This window comes from Elgaria multicarinata, chromosome 9, assembly GCF_023053635.1.
Source record: "Elgaria multicarinata webbii isolate HBS135686 ecotype San Diego chromosome 9, rElgMul1.1.pri, whole genome shotgun sequence".
In the NCBI taxonomy this organism is placed as follows: Eukaryota; Metazoa; Chordata; class Lepidosauria; order Squamata; family Anguidae; genus Elgaria; species Elgaria multicarinata.
In genome coordinates this window covers 79,434,754-79,447,706 of record NC_086179.1, presented here as the reverse complement: position 1 = coordinate 79,447,706, position 12,953 = coordinate 79,434,754, and the positions used below count along the sequence as shown (strand labels likewise).

Sequence of the window (12,953 nt, the reverse complement as noted above, 5' to 3'; positions counted from 1 at the left end):
TCAAAAAGTATCACTGAACACTGGTCTGGGCAGTCCTCAGTCATCAAGAGCTGAGCAAAGAGCTCTATCCAAGCAAGTTACAAGCCAGATTGGGGCCAATCGGAGCTTCTCTGGATGGGCTCATGAGTCTCTATTCAAATTAATTAATGAATCTTCCATCCTGTCCAAATTTCAAAGCAGCTTGCATGGGGCTTCCAGGCAGTGTTGCATTCAAGCACAGACCAAGCAGAGATGACCTTATCTTTAACAATGCAACAGCAACATGTGCCCTCAGCACTGTGATGGACGACATGCACCCCCTTGTCTTCTTCTGTGGCCTCCAATGCTGGATTTGGTGATGCAGCGACAGAAAAAATAAAAAAGAAGAAGGCGGGCGGGGCGGGAAGAAAGACAGTTTGCCACTGAAATTGCTACACAGCCTCAGGGAGGCCAAATTTAGCTTGTTTTTACATTAACTTTGGCCTAAGACTCCATTGCGGTTTGACCATTATTTTTTTTCAGCAACAGCAGGAATTCAGCCAACAGGGAGGTACAGGGGCTGGAAATTGGCCCCCCACAACTGCCCAAAGTTGCCCATACTTGCCTCAGCTAATTCCCTCCACATCCCTAGAAAAAAGGCATGGGACAGAAACCTGGGTTTCAACACAGACCAGAATTTTAACCAAGAAAACCTTTGGTCTGCAGCTAACCGTTTAAGAGCTCCATCGCTTCAGTGCAGGCACATGCTACCAAGGGTGAGGGCCGGGCATTCAGCCCTGACAGCTCATCTTGCATAGGCAACTAGAGAACGGATCAGGACAAGGCTGATTCCCAGCCTGCACGTTCTAACAATGCACCAGATTACATGATAGAGCAGAGTTGGTGGTGGAGAAAAATCCCCCCCGTAGCTAATTTAGAAATCGGGTCCCCAACATTTTTACTTGGTCCAACTGGTGGCCAGCTAATCCTGCCCTGCCCAAAATTGAGTCGGTGGGCCTCAGAGGAATCCTGGCCCCTTTAAATAGCTGTGGCCATGCACTCAACGGCACGTTCGGACTTCACTAGCTATTCACAGTAGCTTATTTTGAAAAACAGCTATTCTTATCACCCACACGACCAGACAAATAAGATACTGTGCGTAGCTTATTAAACTAGTGTGCATAATCTGAGTCCAAATAAGGCATTGTTGGTTAAAAAACTCCCAACAACTGACACGATAATGCAAGATGGGTTAAATAAGCCATTGTGATTTATTTAACCCATCATGGTTGTGATGTCTAAACCCAATCATCAAGTTAGCTCTGCTGCTAGTGCAACATTGCCTGCAAGGGCCTGGGCTCTCCTCGTTCCACGGCCTGAGTCAAATCTTCCTGCATCACAGTCCGGAAGCAGAGGAATCACATTTCTTTGGCCCAAAGGAATTTCAGGGACTTCTCAGAATGGTGAACATGAAAAAGACGTTCTTCTGTCACAGGCAGACAGACGGCTGCGTATTCTATGTTACAACTGTACAGTCTACACTGTATTTCCTACAGTTTTTTCAGCATAAATCCTTAAAATAAAATGAGATTTAAGACATTTAATAAATAATTTCTATTAAGTATAGATGCCAGGTGAAAATTATATACAAATGAATAAAGTTAGATTAGTCAAACCAGGATGGGTGTGGGTGGGGGAATCATCCCACTTCGTATTGCTTTCTTTCAAATCTAGCAGCAGAAAGATTATCGTTTTGTAATAAAATCCCCTATAGTAGAAGCTGCTGACAAGATGAGTAATGGACAACATCCGATTAGCTTTTCAGCACTGTGACAATCATTTTAATCAAATACCTACTCTTAGAAAGCAATACAAAAAAAAGGGCTCCTCTCATGTATTTTATGTCTGAGAAGTGATCCTCAAGCATATTCTGGTGCCCATATCTCTCTTAGCAACAAAATGTGTTCTTCCAGCAGTCACAAAGACTGTATATATTAGGGAGGTACAAACCAGTCTATATCCAATCCGTCTCAGTTTTCCATTTGCATTCTGTCCAATTTCTGCCTCATTCTATGTTTTTTTAAACCGCACAAAATTCCTTTTATTTTTGTATGCAACTTACCCTACACATTTTGCTACGCCTCTTTCCCCAATATATACATTTTGGTAAGCAACTTTTCCTAATATACACAATTTATTTCCTAATATGCATTTTTGTACACAGTGTTTTAGCTGAGAATTGCACTGCAACGTTCAGAGAAGTATCAGATCTGAAAGATACCCATCTTCCAATCTGCACATTTGACTGGGAAATGCAAATTACGATTGTTTACTTTAAAATGAGGATGAAACAAAATTCTCTGACATCCCTAGTACATATACATGCCTTTCCTGATATGAACCTACCCGAACATTACGTTCAACATCTAAGGTCCCCCTCCGGGTGCCTACTCTGAGGAACAATATCTCTGACGAGGCCCAACTGGCGCCAACGCTGTCATCTTTTCGGCGCCAGGTCAAGACTTTTCTGTTCTCCCAGGCATTTAGCAATATGTAATGAGCCTGTGTCTGTTTTTTGGCTTATCATTTGTAAAGTTGTTATAGTGGTTTTAAATGTATGTGCATTTTATGTTTTTGTGGTTTAAAATTTTTGTATATTGTTTTTAAGTGTTTTTATCTTATGTGAACCGCCCAGAGAGCTTCGGCTATGGGGCGGTATACAAATGCAATAAAATAGTAATAAAATAATACATGCAGCTACAGAATACACGTGTGCTTCCTTTTGTATGTTCTATTCCGACCTCTTCCTGAAATTTTCTACTACAAAACAGATACATTCTGCTCCTCTTCGTGGTCACATAGGGAAGCTTCTGATCCCATTTTACCATGTCACTGTTCTCAGTTAAGATGCTTTCAGACACTTCCATGCATTGAAAAGTTATTAAAATTAAGTACAGAATTCTTAACTGAATTGCACTTCTTTATGAACGCTCAACATTATTTCACTTTGACTTTTTTGATATTTCTATTTTTCCAGATTGGATGACTATTCCATTCTGTATCTGAATTATTATAGATCACTATATACGGGTATGGTTTGTTAAATTATATGGCATTATGCAGTCATGACTTCTGTGTAAGCATCTTTATTTTTTGCTATTCATTATGTACATATTCATGTTGTGGGTTCTCCTCGAGTACATATAAGTTTCTCTAATATGACAATGCTTGATGGCTTGCAATCAAGTGAATGACAGCAAGATTAGTCTGCCATCCTTCTTTGACCCATTACAAGCTGAATTGTAAGCTAACTGTGCTAGAGTCTCATGTATGGCAAAGATAATGGGGTGCTCAACGCACAAGAGCATATTAAGTTTCTAGACTTTTGTTTATAACTCAGCGTTAATAAAATTGTCTCTCGCTATTCTGAAAAGATAATTCTGTTTTACAGAATGAACACATACAACTGGAACAAGGATTTAAAGCAGAATAATATCGTTATTATTCAATTTTGATGATTTTGCACAATAAGTTTCCAGCTGGAGGTTCCAAGTAAACCAGAAACATTGCATCTATTGCATGCATTGTATCGCATGCATCCACAGATGCTCAGATCAACAACACAGGCTCCGAATTTAGCTTACTTACTGCCTAGTCAGAGGATTATAGCATTATCCATGAAGACAAAACCTGCTGGTAGTGACAGAATGGTGCAACTGCTTATTCACATTAACGTAGCCTGATGCCACTGCTCAAAAATACAGCCCTGTGTTCTACGCAATTAAATACCATCGAGTCAATGAATTCCTCAGAACAAATGAAAATCCAGCATGCTGTGTCATCAATTCTAACAAGTAATGACATTACAGCTGCAATTCATAAATCTCATTTCAAATTATTCCACAACATTAAGACAGAGCAGGTTAGCCTATTTTTAGACAAAACATATTTATCTGCTCATTTAGAAAAATCACTAGCTTGCTGCCTGCTAGATATACTTGCACATGTCCCCACAAACACACCACTTCTGCCTTTTGCAATATTAACCTGATGTTAATATGAATCTGTCCTCTTCGCAACCAGCCAATCTGGAACAGGTGGATGGGACGTATTTCTAACGGAACAGTGGGCAATGCTAAGTTTCCTCAGTTGAAGAATGTAGCTCTTTGCACTATCTATCTGCACCAAAGAATAGACCTCCAGTGCTTGTTCTGTCCTGAGGTTATTATTATTATTATTATTATTTATTTATATAGCACCATCAATGTACATGGTGCTGTACAGATAACAATGGACTCTATAGTCAAGCCTTCTAAGCTATTCAGCTAAGAGGGAACTGACATTTCATCTTTTTCAGGTCGGGTTATCTGCCTCTCGGGATGGAAAGAGATAACCTACACAATAGGTAAGATATGGGTGTAGAAATATAAGAGACAAATGGCTTAGATCCTTACGTCACTGAGGCCACTGAGGAGTGGAAGGAGCAAGACTGCTTTCTCTTGGCTTTTCTTTACAGAGGTAGGGGGAGGATGAGACCAAAGCAAGGTGGTTTGAATGCTACACACTCCGAACCAGGAGAATAGTCAATAGTCTTCTAGCCAAAAGGAACCGTAGAGGCTTTTCCCCAGCTTTTTCCAACCAATCATGGAAATCTCCTTTACTGTGAGGCTTGAGCAGATATTCAGGAAGAGTAGGTGCTGCCAGTCAAGCACAGGGTGAGTGCACCTGAGAGACAATCAAGCTTACCATGGGTTGTCCTCCCACTTGGTCCTCCACTAGGTATCCCAGGGTCCTGCGCAGCAGAGGTCATCTTGTCTGCCCATCCCCCTCTCCACTTCAATCATGACCCTGTTTTCTTTCCCTGTTTTCTTTAAAAAAATCTTTTTCAGCCTCTAAGATTTGCATAAATGGTGCTGATATATAGATATCCCAGGAATTTTCTCACTTCTGTCTTTTACTGATTCAGGAATTTCCTGACTACTGAACATGTTTTAAGTATGTCTGCTTTCTAGATATTGGTGTAGATGTATTTTGGTAGGCCCATTTTCTTAAGCCATTTGTATGATTGTTCTTCGGTTGTTTGTGGGGTTTGTATTGTGTTATAAAGCTTCCCATGTAGTACTTTTTTTGCCCATTTCTCTTTTTTCTCTGCGAGTGTGAGTGGTCATGTTTGGTCTTTGTTTTGTAGTGCTAGGTTGAGCAGGGTGTAATTTTTACTATGGTTTTATGAATAGGGGTGTTTTTAGTGTGAAATAATTATCTGAGTTGTTGTTGTTGTTGTTGTTATTATTATTATTATTATTCAGTATTTTGCAGTTGCACAAGTGTGCACTTACGGCTGTTAAATATATATCATTGCCTTGTCAGTGCCCTTCTTTGTTTCAGTGCAGTATGAAACATACAAAGAAATTGACAAGATGAGACTGCTTATAGGCTAACTTGACAGCCATTGACAGTTACAGATTCACAGTAAGTGTGTGATATGTGAAACCTGCCCACTAAATCTCTAGATGTTTGGGGGAAGGGGGTGGACAAATGACACGACTACTGCCATTTTGTCCTGATTGCGAGCTTCTCAGAGACAACTGGCTGGTCACTGTTGCAGAAAGTATGACAGAGAGATCCTTGGTCTGGTTCAGCAAGGCTGTAATTATGGGATACAATTCTACAGGATGTGAGTAGGTAAAGTGATGGTTGCTTAGCTGCTTTCTGTTCATGATTGGCAAGTATCTCCTAGCACAGAGTAGCCTAGGATTTCTCCCTGAGAAATATTAGAACCCAGTACTGAGTGTTTTAATGCAGGCCACATCTCCACAATGAAGAGAGGCCAGAATATCTTGCATCAACTGCAGCTTCTTGCTGAAGAGTTTCTTACCCAAGCTATTGAACTTGGACATAATTTTTTAAAAAAAGTGTGGAGGTAGACAAGTGAATAAAAATATACTCATTTTAAATTGCCTTTCCTAAGGTGCTTCCAGATGTGGCTTTTATTGTGCAGTCATTATGCTTCCTTCACAGATAGTTCTTGGAGGTCCAGACAACATACTCTTCAACTTGCAACTCTCCTATGTGTTCTGACCACATTTTCCATCTTTTTTCTGTCCATTTTTTTTTAAAAAAATCATTAGGATGAAAAGTTGCACAGTGTCTTTTCATTGATAGCGCTAGGAGCTGTCCATCTGGAAGCAAACCCTAGTCTTCAAACATTGAACTAGCAGAGAGATCATGCCAAACCCTATTTATCAATGCCCAGACAACAAATCAAATTGCAGAAGCAAGAAACCTCTCATGCTCCTGGAAACCAGGCACTGTCAATCAACCTATCATGCTATCTGCCGCAAGTCTCCATGGCTGTTCTGGTCTGTGCAGAATACGATAGATGAATCAGACAGATGGCTAGCATACCGAGAGATCAATCTGCGAAACATAGATAGCTAATAGCTGCCATTGCATCCTGAGCAAAAGAGCCACTTATGAGCAAGATTTAATATGTAAAATTGAAATTACTTCCCATCTGTGAGTGATTAGATAACTGTTTGTACATGTTCAACAATGCTATTTATAAATGAAATATACCAATTGCCACTATGACACACTGATTCCAGTCATTCCCCCACAACATAGCCTCCACCCCCATGTGGTATGGCTTTTTCAAACTTTAGTAGTTTGATTAAACCACCAAAAAAAAAATCTTTACTGTCAAGCCCCTTTGAATTGTAAAGCTATACAGAGATTATTACTATGCAGTCATTTGTTACAGGTTCCCAAAACAAAGCTCTGAATGCTAATGAGGACAACACTCTTTTCTAATCAAAGGCCCAAAAGACAGATTTGAGAAAAGAATGCTGAAGACAGAAGGCCTTTGAAGTATCCTCTGAATGTTTTTAAGTAACAACATAGGATTGCAAAGGATTTAATAATTCTGTACTGCAGGCCCTCATGGGACTCAGCTAAGGAAGATCCATACGCGCTATTTCTATAGCAACGTAATTGCCAAATGTTAGACTCTGAACAAAAGCTATCATTTTCAGTAGTAAAAAAAATGAAGTACAGAAACAGACAAGTCCCCCCCCCGCCACACCCCAATGAGGTATTCTGAATCATATTTTTGAAAAGCATTGCTTTTATATTCCTATTATTTATATTAGATATTTTCAGGGGTCACACACCAATAAACACCACCACAATTTTTATTATATTGAGGCATGTTTTCCTTCTGGACATAAAATTTAATTATACAGAGCTTTATCACGTTAAACTCACAGTGTATTTGTCTCTGGCTTTTCTACCTCAATGTAAAATTTAAAAGGGGAGTTTCTTACACAGTTGACAAAGAAAACACAATGTACTTTAAAAAAATATTGTTTCCCAAAGTAAACCCCAAAAAAGGGTTAAGTAACTCAAGAATGTGTGTGCGCACTTAATTCATGAACAGGTGACAAATTTTAAATGTCAGTAATGTCTAAAACATGACCTGCATAATAAGAAAAGAAGTAATTCTCAAAACACTCTAGCAATGTAGAGCAATTCATATAAAAAGAGAATAAATAATTTGACTATTTGGGAAAATGCTGGACACTGTTTTCAAAATCAATCATTTATTCTGTCTAGGAAACATCTAAAAGTTCAGGTTTTTGAATGCATAAGTGTTTTTACATCTTCACATGGTTTTATTTTCCTGCTGGTACATTCTGCATTGCTTTTACATCTTGCTGCTGGTTTTAACTTGGTTTTATTATGTGCTTTTAAAATAATTGTTTATTGTTTGCTTTTAAAGTTTTTAAATTACCTGTACACTTCCTAAAGAACTCTGGCTATTGGGCAATCTAAAGGTGCATTAATTAATTAATTAATTATAAAAGTGGCTGCACTGGGACATTACGTTAAAAATAGTTCAGGGTGACATGAATGAACTTGGTCATGTCTCAAACTTGAATGCTGCCCCCCGGCACAGCTGTGAGGAGTTTGGAAGCTCGCACTTTTGTTTTCCATTAACTACAGTTAGTACTTCATCTGAACTATAAATTGTGGTTAATTCTAACTAGGTTTGTTTAAACAAGCCAGCTTTATTACCCATGGTTTGAAATTGGCTTGTTTTAAACAAAGCATAGTTAAGATTAACTGCGGTTTGCTGGTCCAGATAACATGGTAATTTTTGTGAACCGCCCAGAGAGCTTCGGCTATTGGGCGGTATAAAAATGTAATAAATAAATAAATAAATAAAATAAATGGTAAGTTGTAGTTAACCAAAACCAGAAACAAACACTTCTGCCCTCCTCCTCTTGCTACACAGAAGAAGAAGAAGAAGAGAGGAGGGGATAATGATAATAGCTAAAATAATATTGATATTCTCTTCGTCGAGTCAGGTTGCTGTGCCTGACATCAGAAGTGAATGGATATAGATATTTTGCCACTGTGTTGTCAGTGTACATTCACAGCCATTTTACCTACATTGGTCCATACCCTTATGCTCAATAGCAAATATAACCAAGACCTAAAACACACACCCATATATCTAATTCAAAACGCCCAAGGGAGCTTTAGACTCCTGTTTCTCAAACAGTAGCTTCCCATGCAAAACAGCAAACTTCTTCTGAAACTGAAGGAGTGACATAGCTATTAACAGAAAAGAAAAAAAATCAAGCATGCCACTGGACATGTCCAAGTTTCTGGACATGTCCAAGCACCTCCTTTTGACCCTAGCTTATATCTCTTTCCTTTGCAGAAGAATAAGTGAGCTAAGTGCCTTGATGTAGGGTGACCATATGAAAAGGAGGACAGGGCTCCTGTACCTTTAACAGTTGTATTGAAAAGGGAATTTCAGCAGGTGTCATTTGTATATATGGGGAATCAGGGGGAATTTCGTCTTCATCACAGCAGTTAAAGCTGCAGGTGCCCTGCCCTCTTTTAAATCTGGTCACTCTAGTATATCTCCTGCACCTTTAACTGTTGTGATGAAGAGGGAATTTCACCAGGTTCCCCATATATACAAATGACACCTGCTGAAATTCCCTTTTCTATGCAACTGTTAAAGGTATAGGAGCCCTGTCCTCCTTTTCATATGGTCACCCTACTTGATGTCAACAAATACAAGGCGGCAGAGAAATGCCTTATTTTAGCAATTGAACTGCCAGGCAATTTTCAAAGAATGGTGGAAACAATGATTTGATTGACTTGTTTCCACTGTCTATAGTTAAGATTAGTCACAGTTTGTCAGGTTTGGACAACATGGGAAATTGTGGTGAATAAAAAATGGAATCAAAAGTTTCTGAACTCCTCTTTGCAAGTGCACCAGAGGGAAAGAGGAGAGTATGTGAGCATGAGGCTTGCTACGACTCCTTTTCATAGCAATAAAATATAGATTAGCTACTGCTACATTCTTAAAGACCTTGTGCCATACATGGCTGGGTCCATAGTGCTTTCAAGGATGAGACTTGTATTGCAGAGTCACCAAGTGGACATCTAAAGTGGAACTGCAGCTGTTGCGGAAGATGAATACAATGATAATGTTGACCTCACTAGCAGTAATTAACAAACAAGGATGTTAAATGCAGGGTTCATGTTCCCATCTCCTGTGAGAATGGGCACACCGCCCTTTAAAAATGGGCAAGTTTTTGTGTGTCTTGTTGCTAGCTAACTCTTTACTAATGTGGACAACACAGAAATCCAACTTCCCATTCTCAGTCTCTCTCACACACACACACACTCATTCATTCATTACGTTACATTTGTATACCACCCAATAGCTAATGCTCTCTGAGTGGTTTACAATATATATATATATATATATATATATATATATATACACACACACACACACACACACACACACACACACTGGAAAAGGATAGTATATGTGAAATGGCTTTGGCTTTTGGATTAATACTAGAATTTCCATGGTTTTGTTAAAGAGTTATCAGCTTATTTATAACTACTGGCAATAGACGCAGCAGTTCCTGCACTCCCATATGGCTATCCCTATTGCTCAACAGGCACTGAGGGCATGCAGGCATTTCTATATTTCAGTTGCTTGTTAGGCAGTCCCAGAAGTCCTACTGAGCAGCTTGTGACAATATGTTAGAGAATTAGGAAAGTTGAAGGGGGGGGGGAGAGATAATCTTATTTCACTAATGGCAAAGGACTGCCTTATAGTGAACTCACCAGATTGTGTGTGGGCACAGCACAACAATTATTATTATTATTATTATTATTATTATTATTATTATTATTATTATTATTATTATTATTCCGCCTTTTGCCCAATACTGGGCCTCAAATCTGCGAAGCCACCCCTCCCACACACACACAAGGCTTTGACACGCACACCTCCCTCAGGCTAAGCACCACCATTTAAATACCTGAGGAAGGGGTAAAAAAGAAAAGTATAACCTTTCCCTTACAGCAGAGGGAAACAGTAAAGAGATTTGGAAAAGGCTTTTCTGTGAATATAGCAGGCTGAAGGTTTAATGTAATGTGTTTATTTATGAACTAATAGAGCAGGAGACACAGCCAAACTGACACGTGGTTTTATGGTAGCAAAATAAAGAAATTTTTTATTGTTGTTTACTGTTCTTAGTTCCTTCGAATTCTATTCAACTCCTGCCTGTTCTTAAGAATGCTGGTAATAACAAATCTAATAATAACAATCCTTAGTCCCTATGATCTTATTTTCACATGGTCTGGGGTTACAAATAAAAATGCCAGAAAATAAACCATGGGGCAGGGGAGAGCTTGACCACAAAAGGCCAAACAGTCACCCTTAGCAGCAAATAACTATCAAGCTGTGGCTACAGTTGATTGAAACAGACATGTGCAAATTCTGAACATGCCCATTTGCTAGCTCACATACACCATCCCCAGTTTCCAGTTTCTACTTTTCAACATATGGCACATGAAAAAACCATTCCATCAGCTTAAGGCGCCATATCCTGAGTTGCTATAATGTGTTCCATGGGAATGAGAATGCAAAATAGGACGGTGGCGAAGCTGTAAATCAGAGGTGCACAGCCTGAGGCCCCCCCCCGAAGCTTTTACCATGGCATCCCATGGATGCCTTGACCTTGCCACCGCTGCTGAATTCTCCCATGCATGTACTCTCCACCGAGTTCCTCTACCCCCAGAAATCCTCATGAAGATCACTGCTGCTAGAAGCAAGGCAAGAGCAAATTCCCATCACCACTAGCAGCAAGCAAAGAGCAATCTGCATCAGGATCACACATGTATGTGTGTGTAGTTCCGTGGTAGAGCACATGCTTTGTATGTCATAGATCCCAGGTTCAATTTCCAGCATCTCTAAGCAGGGCAGGAAAAACTCATGCCTGAACCCTGGAGAGCTGCTGCCAGCCAGAGTCAAAATACTGAGCTAAATGGATCAACAGTCTGACACAGTATAAGACAGTTTCCTATGGTCCTGTGTGCACGCGCGCATGTGTGCACGCATGTGTATGTGCGTGCAACTGCCAACCCAGCATCACATATGGTCTCTAATCCTCTGACCACTATCTTTACATAACAGTGTTTGGTAAGGAATTTTGTCAGTAGGCTTTTGTAAATCCAAACATATATCTACCAGATTAATTAGATCCACATGCTTGTTGATGCTCTCAAAGAATGGGAAAATGTTAGTGAAGCAAGACTTCCATTTGCAGAAACAATGCTGATTTTTTTTTCCTGAGCAAGACTTGTTCTTCCATTTGATAATTCTATCTTTCATAATGCTTCTAACCAATTTAGCTAATAGGCCTAAAATTTCCTGGCACCTTGGGTAGAATCAGTGGTGCAGCTGGGTAATTTTGGACCCTGGACATAACTGACTTATAGGCCCCCATTTTAGATAGCCTTGTCTACTACTTCAGTTGTGAAGCACATTTCTCTTCCTCCAACTCCCACTCCTTGTTTTAGAACTGCTTCTACATTCTTTATATTCTAGAATGTTTGCCAACTCTGTTTTTTATGTGCAGTTTTGCATCAAGCTCACTTATATCATTGAACCATCATGACTGCAGGACTAAAATTGAATTTTCTTCTGATGTCCCCATCACCTGCCACCCTCTGGGTGGTCATTTGGGGTCCACCTGGACTGCAGGGCCCTGGGCTTTAGCCCCAAGATCCAGCCCACTGGGTAGAGTAATTAACATTACTAATACCTACCCCACTGCTGGGGTAGGTATTAGCTACCCCACTAATACCTACCCCACTTATCTTTGGAGAAGCTTCCCGTACAAAGCAGATCCATTTTCTAATTTTTTTAAAAACCCTACTTGTCAGGAGAAACTGCAAAGAACATAGAACGCCAAGAAAAACAAGTCCTGTGTCACGTAGTCACTGTTTAATTTTAGCACTGCAAAGAATTTGCATATACAGTTTCTCCTCTCCATTTACAAAGTTGAATATGTGGGTATTAATAATCCAGCGCATGTAATTGGAATTTTTCTCCTTCCTCTTGCATAAAATCAAAAGTTAAACATGAGGAGAAGGGGTTCTCCCTCACACGTTATGACAGATAAATGGTTGTGTCATTCCTGTTCTTGCCCCTTGGGAAAACCATTAATCAGATTCTTCTAAATAAGAATATAAAACAATACAAATGAATGGATAAGAATAAGTATTCATATCAGAGCTACAGTAGGCAAAGAACAGCCGTGATTGTTTTTCAAAGAGAAGAATGCCAAGAAAGAGAGAAGCAGATGGTTGGATCATATGAAGACATACCATATGAAGACACATTATCTTACTAATAAATAATATTAATTAGTCAATCCATGCACTATTACAGGGAAAGATAACAGCAATCATTAATAAAGGCACATAATATTTTATTGTTCTTTCAAATAAAACAAAAAGGTATCCATCACAATGGCTTGGACCAGAAACCCCATCATCTGAGAGCAGATGTCAAGGGGTGGGGGAATGTCACTGATTCCTCTAATGCTGCAGTTTCTTGCACTCCCTAAAAATTTCAGAGGGTTTCCCATTTTTAGGAAGATTTTTGGGGT

General features: G+C 39.5%; 1 protein-coding gene across 1 annotated transcript in view; it reads right to left on the bottom strand.

Moving 5' to 3' along the window:
* The window catches only part of COG5 (component of oligomeric golgi complex 5), a 166,089-nt gene that overhangs the window by 52,262 nt on the left and 100,874 nt on the right, over positions 1–12,953 (bottom strand). The window lies entirely within an intron of this gene.